Consider the following 24085-nt stretch of genomic DNA (forward strand, 5'->3'; position numbering starts at 1 on the left):
ATATGCATTAATTTCTCTGATCTCTTCACATTTCTTGTTAGCCTGTTTTTTCAGTGATGAAGTAGTACAATACAAGGTGGGAAAAGAATAATAAATGTGCTATAACCTTCAGTTTATATGGAACTTTAAACTCTTGGAAAGAGGCAAGAAAAGATGATTCCATTATAGCAGGGAAGACTTTAAATGGACATGTTGCAAATGATAATCCTGTCAAGGAAATATTTTCCTCACAGCCAGAATAGTATTCACAAATAAGGCCACAAGGAGGTAGGGGTAGGAACAGTACAAAAAAGAGGTAAATTAAGAGGAAAGATGGTGTGGTGGAGCAGAATCCATTATGCAGTGATTTGGTTGGTACTTTTCCCTATCCAAACAGATAATCTCTATCTTTTAATTGGAGTATTTAGAACATTTACATTTAATATGATTATTGATATGTTTTAGTTTAAATCTGTCATCTTGTTGTTTTCTATTTGTCCCTTTTGGTCTTCTTTTTCTTTTGGCATTCTACTTTAAAATAGATGAAATTCCTAAAAAGAAAAGTTTTAAGTATGGATGAGTAGCTAAACCATAGAGACAGTCGGACATGCCCAATCTCTACTCTCCTGTGTTAATCAAGTTATATAACAACTGCTTACCTTAGTACCTGCACATATAACATGAAGAAAGTAGTTCATAACTGAGAGGGTTTTACTGAAGATTAAATGACCTAGTATAAGTAAAAGACATGTCTGCTCATAGCAAGCGTTCAGTAAATGTCAGATGCTGTTGTGGTAGTTACTGATATAGTATAAATACAAAATTATTCTATGAATATGAATAATAGGTGCAGGAATAAAGTCCTTTCTGTTAGGCATTCAGTTTTGGTGGGATAGTTCAGGAAGAATAAAAGTATATTACATTTTAAATTAATAACTATTAAAGAGAAAGAGACTTGTTGGATTACAGTCATCTTTCCTAGTCTTTAGGAAAGTATCTCCAAAAGCCAAACTTATTAATAAGTTACACACCTGATTTGCTATAAATGGTTCATATTCACTTTCTTCTGACAACTCTCCCTTCCTTTCAATCTAAATGATTTTCTATCAGGTCAGCCATCATCACCATTCCCTCCCCTTAGACTTTCGTGAACAGCATCCTAACTGGTCTTCCTATCTCCATTCTTCTCCTTCAACTTCTCTTACACATCGATGCCTATAGAGCTTTTCTAAAGCAAGGTAATCCTGGATCAAAGGGAATGATCATGACTTTCCCTTGCTCTATCCTTTTCAGTGACTCCTCAGTATCGTATCATCAACTTGAGTTTAGCATGAGTTTCAAGTCTTTGTTTTGGTCCTAATCTTCTTTTCTAGCCCTGACTTCTACTAATCTCTCTTCCTCCCTCTGTGCTTCAGAATATCCAAACTACTCTCCACACTCAGAACATTCCTGGTGTGTTTTCTCTCTTACTGTTCATGTTGCCCCCTCTGCTCTGCATGCCCTTCCCTGTTCACAGTCAGAATCTTTGCCATCCTCCAGGGGCCACAACAGCTCTGTTCTCTGACTTTTCTTATATTACACACCACATCTTGCTTTGTATTACAGTTATCTTCATGTGTCTACTAGATGTGAAACTCTCTAGACCAGTGGTTCTCAACCTTCCTAAAGCCGCAGCCCTTTAATACAGTTCCTGTGGGTCGCAACCCACAGGCTGAGAACTGCTGCTCTAGAGTCATGTCTTTCCATTTATGACTTCTCTCCTCACAACCTAAGTCCCCAAATTGAATTCTTGAGCATCCAAAGTCAGGGTGAAATATAATGGAAGCAAGAGTGAAATGAAACTCAAGTAAATGAGTCAGAGAAAAGTATGAAAATATGTTTCTAGTAATCCTGGAACAAAATAAATGTCTCTTAGATACCCCCAAATAGATATGTAGTCTACCAGCAGAACAAATTAAAATAGTCCAAGCTGTTTTACTTTGTAACTATTGTTTTGGACAGGAGGAGAAGTAAAGAGGTTTAGGCAGGAAAAAGAATTATATCTAGATCAAATTTCCCTTGACCTTGGAAAGCAGCAAAGATAAACTGAAGAACATACATTTTTCGATTTTGTTTACAATTTGTTTCTATTATCAGTTGCAGAAACAAGGGTATATATTCTTTAAGAGACATTTTAGCAAGCTATACCTCTGTGTTTAATTCTTTTCCTTAAATGACCCATTATTTCAACCCATGTTTCATGGAAGGCTGAGAATGTCATGACCTTCTCGGTTTTTAGAAGAGCACTTACATCCAACAGGTTTGCTTCCTAACTTGCAGTAAAGACTAACTTTGTTGTTCTGTACAGGGTTCAGGTAGGGTGACTGTGAGAGGCAGGGAATAAATGTAAAGTTACTCAATCTCAGCTCAGAGCAGCCATGCAAAGATGTCTGTAAGTGTGGGGTTTAGACAAGGCTATCATTAGCCCCTTAGTTAGAGAATCTAGGAAGTGTCCCTAATGGACGCATGTGGGCTGACACATTGATCACATATGAGAGAAAAGCACGACGTATCCAGGAAATAACATGAATCACTCTGCCACTGGGCCAAGCAGTGAAATTATTTCCCAGGACTGACAGGAATATAGACAGACATGATCTACTTTTACTATGTAAACAATTATACTGTAGGCATTTTTTCTTCTATTTATTTATTCAGAAAATAATTATTAACACTAAGTGCTAAGAACTGTCGTGGGCCGATGTTTCTCCAAGCTCTTTGAGATAACATTTTTTGATTGGTTGGTTTCCAATCTGCCACAGTCCGGTACTAGAAAAATAATCACACACTTGGATGTTGTATCAGTATCAAACTCATGTCCACACGATGCCATACCGTGGAGGGGGACATACAATAAACAGGAAGCATGGCATGGCCAGGTGCAGGGCTCACCCTGTAATCCCAGAACTCCCAGAGGCCAAGGTGAGAGGATTGTTCGAGGTCTGGAGTTTGAGAACAGCCTAGGTCCCACAACAAGACATTGTCTTTACCAAAACATTTTTAAAATTCACCAGGCATGGTGATGTGTGCCTGTCTATAGTCCTAGCTACTCAGGAGGCTGCGGTGGAAGTATCACTTGAGGCCAGGATTTGGAGGCTACAGCGAGTGATGATTATGCCACTGCACAGCCACCTGGGAAACAGAGCGAGACCTTGTCTCTCTTAAAATCATAATAAAACAATAAGCATAACAGATAACTCAATTGTGTGATTGTATAGGATTTTAGAAGAGCGAAGTGTTATCAGGAAGAAAACATAGCAAAGGTGATTAGGAGTGAACCAAGTGTGGAAGGTACAGTTGGGGGGAATGTGTTTTTCTGGGAGGTTTTCTTTTGTTTTGTGATGGAGTTTCACTCTGTCAAGCTGAGTAGAGTGCCATGGTGTCACTGTAGTTCACAGCAACCTCAGATTCCTGGGTTCAAGCGATCCTCTTGCCTCAGCCTCCCGATAGCTGAGACTAAGGTGCCTACAGCAATGCCTGGCTAATTTTTTCTATTTTTAGTAGAGATGAGGTCTCACTCTTGCTCAGGCTGGTCTCAAATTACTGAGGTCAAGTAATCCATATGTCTTGACTTCCCAGAGTGCTGGGATTCCAGGCATGAACACTACCCTGGCTGTGATTGTGGTTTTAAACAGGGTGGTCAGGGTGGCTCCAGTGAGATGGGGAGAGTGGGGTAAAGGCTTGCAGGCTGCAGGCCAGTGTGCAGGTGGATATCTGACAGAAGAGCGCTCCAGGCAGAGGAGCAGCCTACAAGGATCCTGAGGAAGGCCAGGCATGAACTAGATGATGAGAAGAAAGGGGCCTGCGTGTTAGAGCTGAGAGAGCAAAAAGGAGAACTACAGCTGAGTAGGCAGACAGTGCAGGCCCCTACTTCTTACTGTCCTAACAAACACCCTGGGGAGCTAGCTAAAATCAAGACTACAATTGGGCAGGGCTGGGTGGCTGCTGTGCCAATATTGTCAGTCTGAGGTTTGCGTTGTGAATATTGAGGGTGTAGTTTTGTGAAATGGGAAGCCAGGGAGCAAAGGAGTGACGCGATCTGAGTTATGATTTAGAACAGTCACTGAGCTTTACAGTTGAAGATTGACTAGACATCATGAAGGAATGAAAGAGTTTGTGGAAATGCATTTTCCAAACAGCTGAAACTTTCTCAAACCTGTAACTCCCTTTCACGTGGAATGTACCAAACACAGTTCTCCTCATACCTTGTGTCTTGGGACCTGATTATTAACAATCATCACACTGGGCTGTACTGCAGAGCAGTCCTCGGAGACCACTGGGAAATGGGGCCGCCTACCCTGGCATTCAATGACCCTTGGCCATTACGATTTATAGTTAATGAGCCAGATTCTGTTTCTTCTTTTCTCTCAACACATAGCTGAAGTTTCTTGCTATTGTTAATGTACTGACTTGTCATGACATACTTTTCTTCTTCTTTCTTTCTTTTTCTTTTTTGCCATGCGAAAAAGCAGGGTTTTTTTTGTTGTTGTTGGTTTGTTTTTTTCAGCAGTAAGAGGAATGGGACTGAGTGGGAGATTCTCTATGAATAAATAAAATAACAGGAACTCTATGTGAGGCATCATGCCAGATCCTTTGCTTATATTTTCTTAGTGTAAAGTACATAAGCTTTATTTAACTTTGTGGCCTGTGCCTGGGTTTCCTGTTACTCCTCACCTGAGTAAGACACCTCTGTCCTTGGTTATCTTCTCAGCTTCAGAAAGTGCCCCTTAATCGTATTTTGAAGATGAAAAAGTTTTTTGTATTTGCTGAGAGTAAATTTTTAGGGTGCTGAAGAGCAAGGAGCATTGTACAGGCCTCCCGAGGGGCTCATGGTTGGCAGTGCACAGTGCCACGCAGTGTCAGAAGTGGCCCCAACGAGCGCGTAGGGCCTGGTGTTAGGCATCTGATTGATTGCAGACCTCTCGTGGCCTGCCCGGGAACTGCTGAGCAAATCATACACACTTTCCTTCACCCCGCTGCTTCTTTAACACCGTCTACTTCATTATTTTCCTTTACCTTTCCAGTTGCTAATTACTCGATTTTATTGGTCTTGGCAGAAATTCAGCAATCAGAAAGCTAATTCGGGCTGCATTTTATCCCTGGAACTCTTAATCCTGAAAGTAATCAAACATCTTCATTTTCCTGAGACCGAAGGGTTTCCAAAATTTGAACATTTCTGCGCTAGGACCAGGGAGGTCCTAGGCAAACTGGGATGAGTTGGCCACCCCAGAATGATCCTGGAAGTAGAGCTTGATTTGGGAAAGCACTTTTTTTTTAATTAGATCGCTACATCTGGAAAGACTGTGCCTTAGAGCTGTCCCATGGAATCACTTCCCACCGGCTGCCTGTGTTTGCAAAGGATCATGAGCAGCTTGCCAGAACAGGGATGCTGCGATCGTAAAGGCTCACATGTCTCCCATTTGGCGGGAGAGCACATTCCTAGAACAGTGTCGTAAAGGCCACATATCTCCCTCAGGAAAAGACATGGAAACTAGACACTAAACCGGGAAGATGACTGGGCCTCTCTGTCCCATACCTGTTTCATTACTGAATGCCACACACAAGACCGTGTGTCTTCATTTTTGGGTTCGGAATCCCTGCTCTTTTCAGCTCTGTTGGGCTGAAAATATCTTTCCTTCTTGCCTACTTTGGTGCCAATGCATTCGCCTTAAATCCTCATCAGTAAAGTTTAGTCAAGTCTTACCTTTTCCAAAGATTTCCAAAATCTTAGGACTTTTTTTAGTGAGATAGCAACGGGATTACAGAATTGTTATTGTTAGCATGGAAGGTGGGAAAAACACCTTGTTAACAGATCTTTTCAACAGGTGGTTCTTGAACTTCAGTGGGTTTGCCAGAATCACTAGGTGGGCTTGTTAAAACACAGATTTCTGAACCTATCTTAAAGTTTCTGATTCTGTGGGATAAAGGGTAGGATTTATATTTTTATCAAGTCCCCAGGGGGTCAGATGCTACTGGTCTGAAAGCTTCCCTTGGAGAATCACTGCTCTGACCTTCTCTATCTCTGTGATGCTACATTGAATCAGAAAAAGTGGGCTTTACTTACGTGGTTCTTTATTCATTCATTCAACAGTACGTATTGACCACTTACTATATGCCAACCATAGATCTAGCCAGGAAATGAAATAAGACACTTAAGAGCCAAGTGCAATTCTAATATCTTGATCTTTGCAGCTGTTCTTTTCCAAAGCAGGTCTGGTAACAAGTTGAGTCCTTTTGTGTGTCTCAAATGGTCTCATTAACTTCTCAAGAAATTGTCAAGAACACAGTTATATTGATGTGTAGCTTTGCTGTACAGGAGGAAAATGGGAGTCTTCCAAACTTCTAAAAAGTCTGTAAAGTATTTTAATTTCTAAAATTATTAGGAATTTTTGCCTTTGAAGGTTATTTCTGTTTTACAAATTATACTCCTCTGCTGGCCATGGTATATTCTCCTGCATAGCAAATTGACTCTGAGCCCCAGCAGATCTGAACGTTTTCACGTGTCTGTAATGTGTACGTCATTGCTATAATGTTTGTGTCCTGGCTTTGGCAAAGGAATTTCAACAAGGCTAGGATGGGAAGTGCAGTTTGTGGACATGAAGGCAAAAAGGTGGAAAGGAAAAGAAAAGAGAAGATTATAGTTCTCCTAATCCTAAATTTAATTTCTAATTTAGCCCCATTTATATTAATCCTACATCTTTTTTATTTTGCTTAAAAGTCTTTTCTCATTTTTACCAGATCTACATTTTTGTGTGTCTTTTGTGTAATTTTGGAGACGAGGAACACAGTACTTAGAACTCAATTGTAATCCTGGCAGTTAACCCCAACTGGGGCTCTCTAAAGGAACTTTGTAGGATACCTACCAAGATTTGTTAGGGTACCCCATTTTCCCTGACATGTGGGGCTCAGGATGATGAGGAAGAAGAAGGGGTGTACTCCATGGAGGTAGTTGCTATAACCACTGCTCGGCCAGGTGAATCAGTAGCAAGATTCTGACACCAGTGACAGAGCTGAGGCTGGAGGGAAAAGTGACCACAGCTGTGAGAGCAGGTAGAAGCCACGGAGGTCATATGCCAGACCACCATTCCTGAGGCCACATACCTCAGGGAAAGCCTTTCAATGGCCTGTTTTTATTCCTGCAACTCATTAAAGCATGTTACAGAGTTGCATAGTTTTGGACAATATTTCTGCTTAGATTGTTACTGCAAACATAGCTGAGAAAAGTTCTTGCTGAACTTTTCCAGTGCTTTCCCAAGTTCATTAGGTCAAGATGCACTTACTGCCAATGCCAAGTTAGGTTCTGGCGTTGACCCAGGACATCAGGAGTGCAGCTGCCAAACAAGCGAAGGCGGGTGGTGTGTGGGTCACTTTTAGGGCATTCGGCTTCCAGGATTGGACACTGATGGCATAGCTGTAAAATGTGCCTCAAGAATTTTTGCTTTTAACTTCTTTTCTTATTTAATGTAATTGAAACAGCACATACTCTCTAGACTGTCCTGTTAACCTTAGCTGCTTAGTTTATTTCATTTTAAAGGATTCTTTCAACTTTAAAATTAAGCATGTAGTTGTTTAGTGGTAGGAGTAGAGCGATTTTTCTTCTCTTTACTTCCTTTGTTTGTTTTCCAAAATTGAAAGTAATCAAAGATCTTTTAGTTGTGTATGTGTTTTTTCTTTTTCTTTTCTTTCTTTCTTTTTTTTTTTTTGGGGGGGGGGTGGTTACAGAAATATTGAGCAGAAACTACAGAGCTCCCATATCCCCTTTTATCTCCCTTTCTCTCCCAGTTTCTTCTATTATTAACATCTTGCATTAGTTTGGTTCATTTGTTAGACTCGATTAGCCAACAACGATACATATATGAGGTTTGACAAACATATAATGACATGTATTCACCTTTACATGAATCATACGGAAGAGTTTCACTGGCCTAAAGATCCCATCTCTACCTATTCATTCCTCTCTCTCCGCAAGCTCTTGACAACCACTGTGTAATATTTCTTTTACTGTCTCCCTAGTTTCACTTTTTCCAGAATGCCATATAGTTGGGATCCTATAGTATGTGGCTTTTTCAGATGAATTCTTTCACTCTGCAGCATGCATTTAAGATTCCTCTGTGTCTTTCCATGGCTTGATAATTTATTTCTTTTCATTGCTGAATAATATTCTATTGTATGGATGTCCACAATTCATTTACCCATTGTATTACTAAAGGATATCTTGGTTGTTTCCTAATTTTGCCAATTATGAATAAAGCTGCTATAAACATTTGATTGCAGGTTTTGGTGTTGAGGTAAGTTTGTACCACGTTTGGGTTAATCTCTGAAAGTGTGATTGCTGGATTGTGTGGTAAGAGTATGGTTAGCTGTGTAAGAAACTGCTGAACTGCCTTCCAAAGTGGCGGGACCGTTTTGCATCCCCACCAGCAATGAAGGAGGGTTGCTGCTGCTCTGCATCCTTGCCAGCTTTTGGTGTTGTCAGTGTCTTGGATTTTTGACACTTTATGAGGCGTGCAGTGGCATTTCCTTGTGTTAATTAGCAGTTCCCTAATGACATACGATGAGCACATTTCATAGGCTTAGTAGACATCTGAATATCTTCTTTGGTGAGGTGTCTGTTCAGATCTATGTTTACATTGTCCTGGTTATTTTCTTTTTGAGTTTTAAGAGTATTTTGTGTATCTTGGATACCAGTCCTGGGTGAGATATGTGTTGTACAAATATTTTCTCCCAGTCTGTGGCTTGCTTTTTCATTCTCTTGACAGTGTCTTCTGTAGAACATTAATGAATTTTTAATGTATGCAATCAGAAAAGTGTTTTTAAATGAAACTTGATTCCCACTTTGATTTGGCACTCCCCACCCAAGAAAATAAGAACAGTCTAAAAGGATCAAAGTGGTTGGCTGTATAGAAGTTGAAGATACAAACCTATGACATGAGCCTCATCCTAAAGTAAATGTAATCAATTTTAAGTGCCATGCGGAGGCAAGATAGATATAGACCCAAATCAAATAAGGAACAAAAGAAACTTTGTTACATGACTATATGTAGAACCATGAAAAGATTTTTCTCTCATTTTTCGTTTTTATTTGATTCTCTTGGTTTATTCACTATTTATGTTCATTAGGTAACTAGAACCCCAAGAAGGACTGGAAAAACTGTGGGGTTTTCTTCTTCCACTAAAACCTTCCATTACAACAAGTTATAAATTGTTGGTTTACATTCGGAGAGTGAAATGTACCTTTGTTACTCATGCACTGACATAGTCACCCAGCTGGTATTAATTTAACACCTGTTAAGTGGCAGACAATGTGTTTGATGCTAAGAAGATGGACAAATAAATCTGAAATCAAATGTCCTTTGACTAGAATATTGATAGGCTTGAACACAGGAGCTGTGGCAGCTTCAACAGCGATAGCTGGTCCGCTGGCAGCAGAAACATACATGAAGTGGGAGCTCCATTAATGAACTGAAATCATTGAGTTTAGAGCAAAGACTAAGCAGCTCACAAGAGATGGGGATTTTCAAAGTTGAAAATCAGAAGGCAAGTACAAGTGTGACATTTTGAGCTAAACTGCTCTGGACGTGGGTAGATACAGCAATAAGAACAAATGGAAGGGGCTCGGCGCCTGTAGCACGGTGGTTATAGCACCGGCCACATGCACCCAGGCTGGTGGGTTCAAACCCAGCCAGTTAAATAGCAATGACAACTGCAACCAAAAAATAGCCAGGCATTGTGGCAGGTACCTGTAGTCCCAGCTCCTTGGGAGGCTGAGGCAGGAGGATCGTTTCAGCCTAGGAATTTAACGTTGCTGTGAGCTATGATGCCACGGCATTCTACTGAGGGTGACACAGTGAGACTCTGTCTCAAAAAAAAAAAAATAAATAAAGACGAACAAATGGTGGAAGGAACACTTTGTAATTTGACCCTTGCAAATTTGGAATGGAGCCTTGGATGTTCTATCCCCCAGCAGTACCCCAAACAGTCAGACTTTGCATAACAAGTTAACATAGAAACTATCCTTTGGAGGACAAATCAGTTAAGAACAGAAACAAACCTAGAGCTCTTTGCATTTATCTGATTTCTGCACAGATGCAGACTCTGACCTTTAAAGTCGGGGTTTGCCCATTGGGAGAACCAAACCATTGTGCCCTGGCATAAAATCTTCTTTGAAATTAGGATAGTGTATAAACTCCATCCACTAAGAGCTTTGCGGATCTCTTGCATTTGTTTGTTGGATCGGTTTGAATTTGTTCTTTTTAAATGGGCTGCTTAGAGAAAATACCTAGCACCAGTTTAACAAAAAGGGATGTCATTCATTTCTTCTTTTAATAAGGACAAGTCCCTTTGGGAATACTGAGTCTTCTTAGATCAGACAAACTAGCCTGATCTCTCGGTAGCCTGGGTGTTCTAGTTGCTTGCTGCTTAGCAGCCAAATAGTCCTTTTTGGACGGTAGAGGAAAAAAATGGGGATCTGAGTCTGTGGGAGCTATAAACAGTCTCATTATACCATTTAGATGGATTCATGAAACATAACTCCCTCCCCTTACACAAATTGCCAGACACAGAAATACTAACAAATTTGTCCTATTCTTAAATGCAATAAAGATTCAAGGTAATGAACTCTTGAAACTTGTAGTAGTATGAAGGAAAAACCAAATGCAGTGTATGGAAATCTTTGCACACTCCTGAAGACTTGACAGTTTGAATGGAGGGAAGGAAATAGCTGTTAACTTGGAAATTAAGTACTTTCAAAAGTGGTTCTTATTGAAGAAGTGAGAAATAGTAGGAGAAACTAAACTTTATTAGATGCTTACCATGTACCAGGCTCTAATCCACATGTAGTAAGCCAATAATTTGGACTTTTTTTGGCACAGAATCTTGCTCTGCTGCCCAGGCTAGAGTGCTATGGTCTCAGCCTAGCTCACAGCAACCTCAAACTTCTGAGCTCAAGAGACCCTCCTGCCTTGGCCTCCCAGAGTACTAGGATTACGGCATGAGCCACCACACCTGGCCTGAACTCTCACTTGGGGGTTTGCGGGTTTTTTTCGTTTGTTTGTTTTTATAGGATATAAAAGTATAATTTTATTTTATATTAGAGAAAGGGAAGGGAGGGAAGAGATGAGAAAGAGAGGGAGAAGAGCGCAGAGAGAAGGGAGTGAGAGAAGCTGGACTCTTATCTTTGAAGGACAAGTCCTGATTCAGAGTCCCCTCAACGCTGCCAGAACATCACAAATGCACACAAACACACATACATTCTTAGGAACCTAGGAACACATATCACAGGGAAGTTTAGTGTAATAAAAGGCTGAACTACCAGAAAAGCCCTGGGAAGAGGGGAGAGGTGGGACTGGAGGAGTTTGGGAGCAGGCCGTGCTCAGGCAAACCTCTGGTCTAGGATAGAACATGTGACTTGAAGTGGGAGGTCAGGAAGTCATCGTGAATTGTTCTTTGTTAGAAGAAAAATTACAGACTCATCTCATATCCATTGTTTATCTTTAATTTCTCTGGTCATTAAGCCAACTATATTATAGTTTCACTGCTTAATAAGAAATATAACTATTCTTTTTTGTAATCACAGGTAATGTTCATCCAAATCCAACAGCAGTCTGAACCAGACAAAATGCCCAAATCTAACACCAGTGATCCCTCAGACATGGCTTTATGTCCCTTGTTTTACTGTCTTGCCTTCCAGCCTAATTAGGGTAGAGTTCTTGAAATCCTAAACTCTGACCAATGATGCAATGATGAAATAACTTGGGTATAACATAATAGACTTTACAGCCTGTAGCTGAACATAGGACTCACCGGCCAATGCTTGGAGGCGTCTATTTTCCCATTTGTCTTTGTAGAACAAAGAGGAAAAGACATTTAAGAACCTAAAATGACCATCCAAAGAACTCTCAAGACAGTCTGGGCCAGAGGGCTGATCCAGAGGCATTCCTTCTATGTTTCCCTAGAACCTCTGGGTTGGGTTCTAGCTTTGGTCCTCTAAGGACCAGTGAATTTGGAGCTATTACATACAAGGAGAGAGCATGGCATCTAGCACCCAGAAGGAGAGTCCTGTAGGTACAGGAGACTTGAGAAGAGAGATAATCTTCCATTAAGGACACACTCACCCAGGACAACTCCATAGGAAGGGAGCTGAAGAAGAAAAGGGAATATTCTTCCTCTCTCATCCTTTTCACTTTCTTTCTTCCCTCTGAGTTCCTGTGAGTCTATTTATTGGCTGAGAAGCCGGTGGGAAGCCAGACCCCTCCACACAGGTCAGCTGCTGGGGCCCAGAACATGATAGAAATGGAAAAAGAATGGATTTGGAAGGAAGGAACGCTACACCATTAAAAGGACCCAATGTAACTTCAATTCCTAACATAAAGCTCGCACCCTGTCCTATAGAAATGAAAATACTTCTTTGGGACATTTTTAAAAAAATAGTGTTTCAGTTAGGAATTGTTTCCTGCTTCAAGAAACACATACTGGAGTACAGTAACTTTAACAGATAAACGTTTATTTTCCTCGTGTCACCAAAAGCCCAAGGGTAGGCAGTTTTTCACGTTGGTTCAGAAGATCAAGAATGGCAAGTAAGGCCAATGCTCTGTAATTTTCTTCATGGTCCTAAGAACAAGAAAAATGGCTACTGCCTGAGCTCCAGCTATGGTGGCTGCAAAAGGGTTTTCCTGGAAGCTCCTCCCAGTGACTTGTGTTTACATCTGAAGTGCTTCTTTTATCTGCAGGAGAAACTGGGAAGCATATTTGAGTTGATCACTTTGCTGCCACCTATGACTTAAGGGTTCCATTGAGAAGGAAGCAGGGAAGAATGGATGTGAGTAGACAATGAATAGTTACATACTATCCTATCCTATACCACAGAGATAAAATTGAATCCTCTGAGAACACATGTGCTCAGCACATTGTTTCATGCTGGTTTCCAAACTTCAGAATTTTCAAGTCCTTATGAATCGGATATTCCCTCCTGCGTCCTTCTTCATGGAATATCAAGACCTGCAGGCAAGATAAAGGTTATAAAATTCCAAGGCAAATGTTCAAGTGTTCCTTGTGGAAACAGTTTATGCAAATAAAATTAAAATATCTCTGGTAGAGTCTAGAAATAGGAGAAAGGGAAAAGATGTACTTTGGTAGCATGCTGGTAGACGTTTAAAGGATATAATTTGTGTAAAAAAATATTTTGCCATGTGAGGTGAAAGCCTTAGGAAAAGTTCTGACACTATCCCAATAATTCACTCAGAAATTTTTTTGGAAGTCTAGAAAAAGTTAAGACAAAAGCTAAATAAATTTGGTATAGCCATACTTTAGAATAATACGTAACTGTTAAAGTTGCATTTACAAAGCACTTAAGACAGAATAGGAGAATTGTTTCATTATTATAATAACTTAAGGTTCTGCCTCAGTTTTCCCTGAGTATTCGAATCCTCTACAGTCTCCCTTTCCTTTAATAACCAACTAAAATGGCCTGAGTTCCCATCCCACTTACTGGTAAGATTTCTACCGTTTTTTTCCCTTGTTGCCCGTCACCACCTCAAACTACAAGGGGAAAAAAAATACCCCTTTAGAAAGAAATTGACAAAGAACTTTAAAGGGCAGTTCATTAAAGGAGAAAATATAAGTGACCTATGGCTACATGCAAAAATTTTCAACCTAAAACTTTAATGAGAAATGAAATTTTCTTTCTTGCATATCAAACAGGCTAGGATCAAAAATAATAATACACAGATTGTCAAGAATAAAAGAGAATGCATGCCCCCGTGCAAAGGGCTCCACTACAACTTGAACTTTACCTTAGAAATGAAAGCAATGTAACCTAAACATTGGTACTCTCATATTAATCTGAAAGTTAAAAAACAAAAGAATACAAGAAAATAAGCATGGGTAGTAGCATTTGTGGACAGACAACAGCCATTTTGGAGAGCAAGCTGTCAGTGTATCATGTGACCCAGCTGTAATCTTACCCTGTGTATATAATTGGATTAAGCTACAAGTAATATTTTTGTGAATGGTTGTATTGAAATATCAAAAGAACTCAATGATGTTCATCCTCGGTCATTCTGGCAATGGTTGTGGATGAGCAGAAGAAGAAGGAAGTGCTTCACAGGGTACCTAGCACACAGTAGGAGCTTTGTAAGTATTTATTATATAACTTATATTAAATAACAAATTAATTCAGATAGGTAGTTTGTATGGGGAAAATTAGTTTTGTTTCAAAGAACATTTTGCATCTTACATTTTAGTCACATGTGTAAATATTGCTGATCAATAGTTGTAGCCATGGGACTGTTGCTCAGGAGATGGAGCACGCACATCTGCCTTGAACAATGGGAGGCTATAAGGAATGGCATTTATTTTTGATTGTCTGCTTTGGGTATTTTTCACACAAATTCATTATGAAAATAAATGAGTTCTTTAAGAGTAGAGGAAGAGATTAGGAGTGGGCCTTGAAAAAGTCTGTAGGGGGCAAAGTAGACCAAGTCAGGCTGCTGTGTGATTTATTTACCTATATGTGATGCTTTGGATCAGAGGAAAATTAACTGGCTTATCCTTTTGATAAGCATAATCATTTTGCTTATGAGATGGTCTCAGGAGAGATGGTCTCAGGCCCCACTGAAAGGAGGGTATAGCTTGCTTTAAAGTCTTTTCTCTGCTCAAATACATTTCCCATAACACACCATAAAAAATCCCTGAACCTTTGTTTCAAAAGAGCCTGACTACAATAATCAGTGAAGACAACCTGAAATATTGGTCTTCATATCAGTAAGTTATTGCACATTAAAATACATTTGGATTTTAATGATGAAAACACATTGAATTAGAAACTGCTGCAAGTTTTATTATTTTCTCAGTAATTCCCAACAGATTGCACATGTATTCAAATCCCATAAGAAAGCATCTAAAATAGGAGATTAAGGGATTTATTCTTAACTGTTTGTTTTTCAAAGGGAAGGGTGAAATAATGTTGCTCAGTTAGGATTCTTTGGGTTGAAGGTACAGCTTCGGTGTCAATACATGGTGACTAATAAAAACGGTGAGCTCTAAAATATGGCCACGGTGTTATTATTTTGTAAATTGTAATGCCTGAGAATTTTTTCCATGTGACGCATGCAGGCAATAAGGTTAAAATAAAATTTACAGTTTAGTCTAATTTTGAGTATACATTATAGCTAGTATTCTATCGCCTACATTTTTTCAGGTTCTGCTTACCCTGACAATTAAATATTGTTATTGCTCTTATCCAGGGAGTTTTAAGTAGACAGAAAACTTTCATTTCTTCAACAGCACTTTTCACTGATCAACTTATTATAGAAATCCCCGCTAAACTTATTAAAATATGGAAGTTTAGGAAGTTACTAGATCATGTGGGTAAAAAATAACTCTGATTTTTAAAGATTATGCACCAAAGTGTGAATGGATTCAGCATTTTGAAGAGGATCTCATTCTCAGTAAATAAATCTTCTCTGTATACATCTGAAGTTCAAATGGTTCTGATTAGCACCCTGGCTGTGTTATTGTTACCTCCTGGAAGGCAATAAAATTAGCAGAATGCATGAATTCCTCATATCTTGTCATGATTGAGTCCAGGTTTGAGAACAGGGCAGTGACCTCGGTGAAGAACCAGACTCAGATTCTCAGGGCTTTAACAGGGGATTTTATCAGTCATCTAACTTTTAATATTGTTCTGTTTTTTTAACTTTTTTTTAAGTTAATTTTAGATTAATATGAGGGTACACATGATTAGGTTACATCATTTGCACTTATCAAGTCTGGAGTCATATTATCCCATTTTTATTTATTTCTTTTTTTTTTGAGACAGAGCCTCAAGCTGTCACTAGGGTAGAGTGCTGTGGCATCACAGCTCACAGCAACCTCCAATGCCTCGGGACTCACGTGATTCTCCTGCCTCCACCTCCCAAGTAGGTGGGACTATAGACACCCGCCACAACGCCCGGTTATTTTTTGGTTGCAGCCATCATTGTTGTTTGGCGGGCCCGGGCTGGATTCAAACCCGCCAGCTCAGGTGTATGTGGCTGGTGCCTTAGCCGATTGAGCCACAGGCGCCAAGCCTTGTCCTATTTTTAAATGAGACCCTTAGCCAAGTGGCATCTGAGAAACAGGTTGCAGAATAGAATCTTTGCAAGCAATGTTCAGTTGAAACAATTTGAGCTATATTATATATATTGTCATGAAGAAGATTTATTATCTTTCCAGCAACTCTTTCCTAACAGCAAAAAAAAAAAAGAAAAAAAAAAGCACTAGAGGAAGAAAAAGACATGTTTTAGTTAGAAACTTGATGCCAGTTGTAATAATGTATTCTACTGAAATTGTCATTCTAGTGCCAAAATCATGACTCGATGAGTATTAATGAAATGAATAAGAAATTCAGTAAGGTCTTTGTGAATTTGAGATTCTCAACTAACCATGTATTTTCTCCCCTGACCATGAATTTTAGACGACGCTAATGAAGGTTATGTGAGATCCAAAGCAAAGACTTATGAAAATGTTTGAAGCTCCCTTTGGACCTGAAAGTATGACATTCCTTTGCCTTTTGTTTTAATCACACAATGAAATGTTCAAGAACGTTAACAAAATACAGCTCCAATCAGAGCAACAAAGAACAAATCACTCAGCTTTTCTTCTCAACAGTAGAAGATGCTTTATTTTAGCCTTTGGTTGAGACTGGCAGGAAAATGACCCATTGAACAACTTTTTTTGTAATGCTGTCAGGCCTCCAGACAGAAAGTCCAGGGGAACAAAGTAAAACACAGAAAGAGTGATGAACTGAACATCCTTACAAGGAAAGCCACACCTTTTATTGCTTCTTATAAGAATCAGAAATAACTACAAGTGTTTGGAAAGTCATGTCTTAAACAGTCTTAGCATAGACCAAAATTCTGACAATCTTGAAGAAATTTAGGAATAGGATGATGAAGAAAGAGTCATGCACATTTTTATGTGCTTTTAAGTAAAATTTTATATTCCATCTAGCAACTTTTTAGAAAAGTAATAGAATTATCATCACCTAAGAAACAAATACATTTTACAGTGCAGCTTTAGGCAATGTGCCGAGGTAGACTGACAGGTCATAGGTGGGTTGTGGTCGTGCCAAGATACTGATGTCCTCAGCAATCAGAGCAGCCGGGCAGGAGTGGGCAACCGGAGCTGCCTCTGTTTACCTGGTCTGTGTTTAGTGGGCCATACGAATGTTAGTGTTTTCTACGTGTGCCGTGACATGCCAAAGCCTGTAAAACCCTCCTTTGCAGACATATTTTGCAAAATCCCCAAGTCGCATAAAAAGAGACCTGTAAAATTATCTTACGTGTAAATAAATGAGGCAGAGAGAGTGTAGCAGACACCCCGAAACGGAACACACCATGTGTTTGGTAATAACAGGGGCCGAGTGTAGAAGAAAACAAGTGGAGGAAGGCCAGGGACTTCCCATCTGGGCTTTGCTGCTGCTTTTGCTTGACCCCACTGACTCTAACAGTAAATACTCAGGAATGTTCTAGCAAACGTTCAGGAGTGAGGGCATATGGAGCGTTTGTTTGTGTTTAAAATATGGTTTCCACACACATGGCATTGGTTTAGCTGTTATGTGACTTTGTTTGGATCTTCTTCTGCTCAAATGAGAGATGAGAACCATCACGCTTTGACTCTCAAGCTCCCAGGTTTATATGCTGCCGTTTGCCTCACCAGGTTCTGCGGATGTACAGGCTTTTGTCCCTAAGATACCTTTGCTTATCAGTAAGAATAGAGTGATTTCCATTAGTTCCTGCAGTGTTAGGATTAAGCATGAAAGCAGGCCATGAAAACTACATGGACTGTGGATTTAGATGTTTAGATATTTAGATTCCAGAATGGAGTTGTTGTAGTAGGGACCTGGCTGTGATACTAGGGATGACAGAGTCAAGTAACTATTTCTTTGAAAGATTGGGTAGTAGTCTTAAAACATGTCCAGGGACAAGGTCTACAAAAATGAAGTCAGTGGCATGTGTAGCCTATGAAATAGTTGATGTTTTCTATCCATCCTTGTATAGGGGCCATGCTAATTTTCTCTGTATTGCTCCAATTTTAGTGTATGTGCTGCTGAAGTGATTGCTAAAGATATTTTTAGACAGCTAGTCTGCCATTTTTCCCTTCTAATATTGTTAGTGAGGGTGGGTGGGAGGAGAGAGAAACAAGCAGAAATAACACCTTAAAATTCTACAAATTCATAAAATTGTGAATTTCATTTTTTGCTTGTTAATCATCATACCTACACTTTTTTTTCTTTTCTTCTTCTTCCTTTTTTTTTTTTTTTTTGGAGACATAATTTTACTGTCACCCTGGGGGGTTTACTGTGGCATCATCACTTACGGCAACCTCAAACTCCTGGGTCCCAGCGATCCTCTTGCCTCAGCCTCCTGAGTAGCTGGGTCTACAAGCGCCCACCACAACGCCCGGCTTCTTTTCAATTTTTGGTAGACATGGAGTCTCACTCTTGCTCAGGCAGGTCTCAAACTTCTGAGCTCAAGCAATCCACCTGCGCGGGGCTCCCAGGGTGCTAGGATTACAGGCATGAGCCACCATACCTGGCCATACACAGTCTTGTTATTAGGGACCTGAATACTACTCCCGGGAGCAGCAGAGTGCCGGCTTGTTTCCTCTCTCTATATTTACCTTTCCATAGGTGGGCTCTTCACCCCTTCTTCCAAAAGTTAAAGTCGGTGTCTCACTTTTGCATCTCCCCTTTACAGCACCAGGAGGAAGCAAGGGCACCAAGAGGGTGGGAAAAGGGGTAATTTTATTTTATTTTTTTTGTTGTTGTTGCAGTTTGGCTGGGGCTGGGTTTGAACCCGCCACCCTCGGCATATGGGGCTGGCGCCCTACTCACTGAGCCACAGGCGCCGCCCAAAAGGGGTAATTTTAAATAATACTCAAATAATATGTTCTGCTCTTCACATTAATGTGGTATCTTAGATAAGATAAAAATCACACTATGATTTAATAAAAATTAAATTAAATTACATTTTAAGAAAAGATAAAAATCACAAACTGTGGGACTTATGGGCCTGCACTTGAACTGTGTGCTACTCACATAAGCAGGAGACTCATTTCTCATTATTTTTTCAAGCTTTACTTAAAAACTGTGAGTCGTGGAAATGTTGTGCTCTTTTATTTCCTAAATCCTAGAATTTAGACTATTTTTCCAGGTCTTTCTGTAGGTCCTGGCTATTTTTTAAAGGTCTTCATTATAAGGCAACATGGATTATTTGCACATGAGGGCATTCCACCCACCTAAATCCTTTTTAACTAATTTGGAAGAGGATTAAGGAGACTCAGACAGTGGTATGATCCTGGAGGAAGATCCAAGATTAATATATTGAGCTGCCAGAACTATTGTTTCAAATGTCATGAAGTCAGATTTAGACCTTATACAAAAGTTCTTGGCTGAAGAAAAGAGTTTTCCAATCTGGAGAGAAAACCAGCTTCTCTGTGCTGCTGTAGCAGGAGCAGGGGAACAGTGTTTAGAGGAAAGGGAGACCCCAATGTAGAACATTAGTTTGAAGGGCTGGAGTTCAGTTGGTGTGTTTATTTTTCTTTTTATTTGCTCCTTCTCTTATGCTAGGCAGCCTTATGTAATGAGACATATAATTAATCTTTTTCATACTGGATCTCCATGAACAAAATAATAGAATATTCCCATTTCACAGATGAGGAAACTTATGCTTGTAAAAGTTGAGTACGTTGCCCGTGCTGATATAGCCAGAAAGTGTCAAAGCCAAGTTTTACCCAGTCATTTCCTTCTCCAAAGCCTGGGCTCTGGATGTCCTTGCTCCAGGGCAAACATACGTTACTGTAGCGTTGTAAGAAGCCTAACGCTGCTTTTTGGCACTTTTCCTTAGTCTTTAGTATAAGGCTGGAATGGCTGATTTTTCTTAGCAAATGACCGTTGTATGTGTTCTTAAAGAACAGCAATTTGCACATTATTCTGGCCTTGTTTTTGGTTTCTTTGTTTGAAATTTTTCTTAGTGGTTTTGCAGATATCCAGGCAGTTCTCAATTGTTGTACAGACATCAGAACAAATAGTTATTAAACAAATTAGTGTTATCTCAGCAACCTATTCTTGTAATGCTGAGAGGCCTCCAAGCAGAAAATCTAGGGGGAAAAAATAATAAGCAGTAGGCAGGGCATTTAAAGTTCCCACAGCCCTGTCCGTGAGGCTCTTGGTGCCCTTGCTTCCTCCTGGTGCTAGGAACATAGCTGGGAAATGAATGAGTCTATCTCATCATCCTAAAAGGCTCACCAATAACATCTCCCTTCTGATTTGGACTACCTCCTAAAAGTGTGCTTTTGACAAAGCCTTATGTTTACTGAGATAGAAACATTTGTATAGATTTAACATTTACACTAGGCAGCTTCACCAAGCAATGAAATAATTTCAACAAACATAAATACCTACAACTATATTTGACTTAGTTTGAGAAACATATGAACAATGTGATCCATGTTGTGAATCTATGCTTGGTTTCTCATTTATTCCAGGCCAATCTGAGAAATAATACACAACTGGTTTTCCTCTGGACAGTCCCAGGCCTCTTTATCCCTTCAGTAATTTATCATATAAACTCTGATCTTCCATGCTCTGTATTTTGGTTGTGCCTTACAGTTAGTCTCTGTGTCTTATGGGTCGGGGGTAGGGCTCTATTAACAGGTGTATATTTGTTAAGACTACACTGTAAATCTCTAAGGCAGAGCACTCTCTATGGGAGTGCTCCTAAGGGACTGTATATATATTATACTGCTCCTAAGGGAATGTATATGTATGCACACTATGTTATACCAGCAAAATTTAACTGTATTTAGAATCAAACTACATTACTTAATAAGTAGTAGGATGTAGGATGCTTGCAAGTCAAAGTACAAAAGGATTGTAGAGTCACTACCCATGTGATTAATTCAAAATAAATTCTTCCAAAAAGAACTATGTCTAGGCCTAAGAACATCAGTCTATGATCCAAAGAGAACTATCAGTGCCATTTTAAGTCTAGATAACTGTTTATTTTCCAAAGCAAAATGAACAGCTGAGAAAAAGCAATTAACTTTATAAGTAAACAGGAATAATTTTTTAGCAATTAGTGGAATGCACATGCCACTTTGACTTTTCATTGATGCAAAGTTCTCCTAAATTCCATTTCTAAATAAGCTCTAAGTAGAAGGAATGACTGTTCCAGCACAAGCTAGAAGAATATTTCAAATTAAGAAGTGAAAAGATAATGCTAATACATAATTTTTTTAAGAAAAGGAAAAAGCTTTTCAAAAAGACACCCACACTTGAATGTTTATTGCAGCACAAATCACAATTGCAAAGATGTGGAATCAACCCAAGTGGCCATAAATTCATGAGTGGATTGTATATGGTCTGAGTGGTATAATTGAGTGTATATGGTCTGAGTGGCCATAAATTCATGAGTGGATTAACAAAATGTGGTATATGTATGAGGTCTGATAATTAATTTTAAGAACTTGTCACTGTGCACTTACATTGGCAGCACTGTACAAACAACTTGGTATAGTTTCATAACCTTGTTACATCAGTGTTTCACAGTTGTGCTCATGTTGACATGTGGTGATGTCTTGCTGAGTGGCGTTCATTACTGCTGTTCTGTGTTTTTGGGTGCAGTCGTGAGAATGTCGGAGTTCAAATTAGAGCAATGAACAAACATTTGTAAATTTCTTGTTAAACTTGGCAAAAGTGGAAGTGAAATCAGGGACATGTTAGTACAAGTTGATGGGGATAATGTCCTGAAGAGAACAGCAGTGAACAAATGAATTGAACACTTTTTCCGAGGGGAGAGAAAGTGTCACTGATGAAAAGAGTTTGGGGCAGCCGGTTAACAACCAGAACAGAGGGAAACATTATAAAAATTCCATCAAATCATGGGCTGACTTTAAGAAGCATAGAAGACCAAATAAATATCAAGAGAGAAACAGGAAAATCTTAATTGAAAATCTCAGACAACAGATCATGACTCTTACATCATGACAATGCACCAGCTCCCATGGCACTGTCTGTGAGGGAAGTTTGTTGTTGTTGTTTTTGCAGTTTTTGGCTGGGGCTTGAACCCACCACCTCCAGCATATGGGGCCAGTGCCCTACTCCATTGAGCCACAGGCGCCGCCCCTGTGAGGGAGTTTATAACCAGTAAACAAACAACTGTATTAGAACATCCTCCTTACTCACCTGATTTGTCCCCCAGTGACTTTATTCTTTACCCAAAGATAAAGGAAATATTGAAAGGAAGATATTTTGATGACATTCAAGATGTCAAGGGTAACATGACTGTAGCTTTGATGAACATTCCAGAAAAAGAGTTTCAAAACTGCTTTGAAAGGTGAAGCAGGTGCTGCTGTTGATGCATAGCATCCCAAGGGGAGTACTCCAAAGGTGACCACAGTGATATCCAGGAGTGAGAAATGTAGCAATTTTTCTAGGAGGAGTTTATGAACTTAATTGTCAGATCCCTATACCATGCAGTACTACTTACTCCATCTTAACACAGAATGAATTAATGCCTTTTGCAACAATTTGGATAGAATTGGAGACCATTATCCTAAGTGAAATATATAAGAAAAGGAAAACAAACGCCACATGTATTCGCTGTTAAATTGGAAATTACTAATGAGCACATATGTGCACAGAGGGAAGTAAAACTCAGTGGAAATCAAACTGTGGGGAGGGAAAAGAAGGGGATGGGTGAAAACCTACCTAATGGGTGCAGTGAACACTACTGGGTTATGGGCACACTTACAGCCCAGGCCTCAAGCATTACAAAAGTGATCCATGTAACCAAAAACATGTGTACTCCCTTAATATTTTGAAATAAAAAGGAAAAGGAGCTTTTAAAAGACTAGATGTGATCAAAAGACACATGAATGATTCTGTTTAAGATTAATTTCCATCAATCAATCATGGTTGCCATTTTCTCTCCCTAGTCACTCTAGTAATTAACTGTAGTCCCAGTTGTGTTCTATGACTGCCCTATTATTGTTTATTAGAGATGGGAGCGGAAATATGCTTTAGAATTCACCAGCCTAATCTCTTCATTTTGCAATGTAAGAAACTAAAGATCAAGAAAGCAAAATGACTTGAAGCCGCTCAAAACAAAGAAGACTCTCGCCCTACAGAACAGTGAGACATTTAATAAAACATACATGTATATATTCATTCATCAGAAATGCTTATTGTGTTCTATTTACTAAAGTTAACTAGATCATAAGGCCCCTGAAATGTGACAGTCTTTATGTTAGGCACACAATTAGCCTCTCCTTTCTTAAACCTCATCAGGTTTAAGAAATACTCAGTTCTAATTGGCTTTATTTTCAGTTGGCCACTATTTGATATATGGAGATTGACCAGTAGTATATGGTTTTTAGGATTTCAACACAATTTGGGGATTTTTTTTGCAATGCAGATATTTTCCTTTTGCCCAAGGTAATAATAGACAGGGATGAAAACACTGCTTTAAAGAGGGTGTCTGCTGATTTACATATTTTAAAAGTATTAAGATCAAAGGTAATGAGAATTTAATCCATATGGCATGCAGAAGATAAATAAGAATATTAATACTGTATCAAATACTAATTAAAAGAAACACATGGATCTAATTTTAAGAATGTAATGCATTTAACTTTGTAAAGTTAAGACATGATTTTCTTATAAAAAGGACAGTTATGGTGAGTTGTTCCCCCCCACACACAGGGTGAGAAATGGCTAGTTCATATATACCATATATGAATAGCTTTCTAGAATCAAGATAATAATTATGAGCACAGTGATGGTGCTTTAACAGTTGACAAAGTGTTTTCACATCTTTTTTGATCCTCAAAGCAAACCTTTTAGTTACTAGAACTCTCACTCCCATTACATTGAAGAGGAAATGTGGTCATAGAGGCAAATGAACCCAGACCTAACCAATCAATCTCAATCTTCACTCCTTCCTCTCTCTCTTCCTCTTCTCCTTTTCTGCTTCCCCTCCCCACTTCCTTTAATAGTTACTATTCAGAGGGGTCCAGGGAGATGAGC

The 24085-nt window shown here is 39.4% G+C and overlaps 1 protein-coding gene and 1 pseudogene across 1 annotated transcript in view; one reads left to right on the forward strand and one right to left on the reverse strand.

Moving 5' to 3' along the window:
* Positions 1-24085, forward strand: part of MYO3B (myosin IIIB) — a 493981-nt gene that overhangs the window by 411523 nt on the left and 58373 nt on the right.
* On the reverse strand, positions 18020-18118 carry LOC128591015 (uncharacterized; annotated as a pseudogene).

This window comes from Nycticebus coucang, chromosome 7, assembly GCF_027406575.1.
Source record: "Nycticebus coucang isolate mNycCou1 chromosome 7, mNycCou1.pri, whole genome shotgun sequence".
Taxonomy (NCBI): Eukaryota; Metazoa; Chordata; class Mammalia; order Primates; family Lorisidae; genus Nycticebus; species Nycticebus coucang.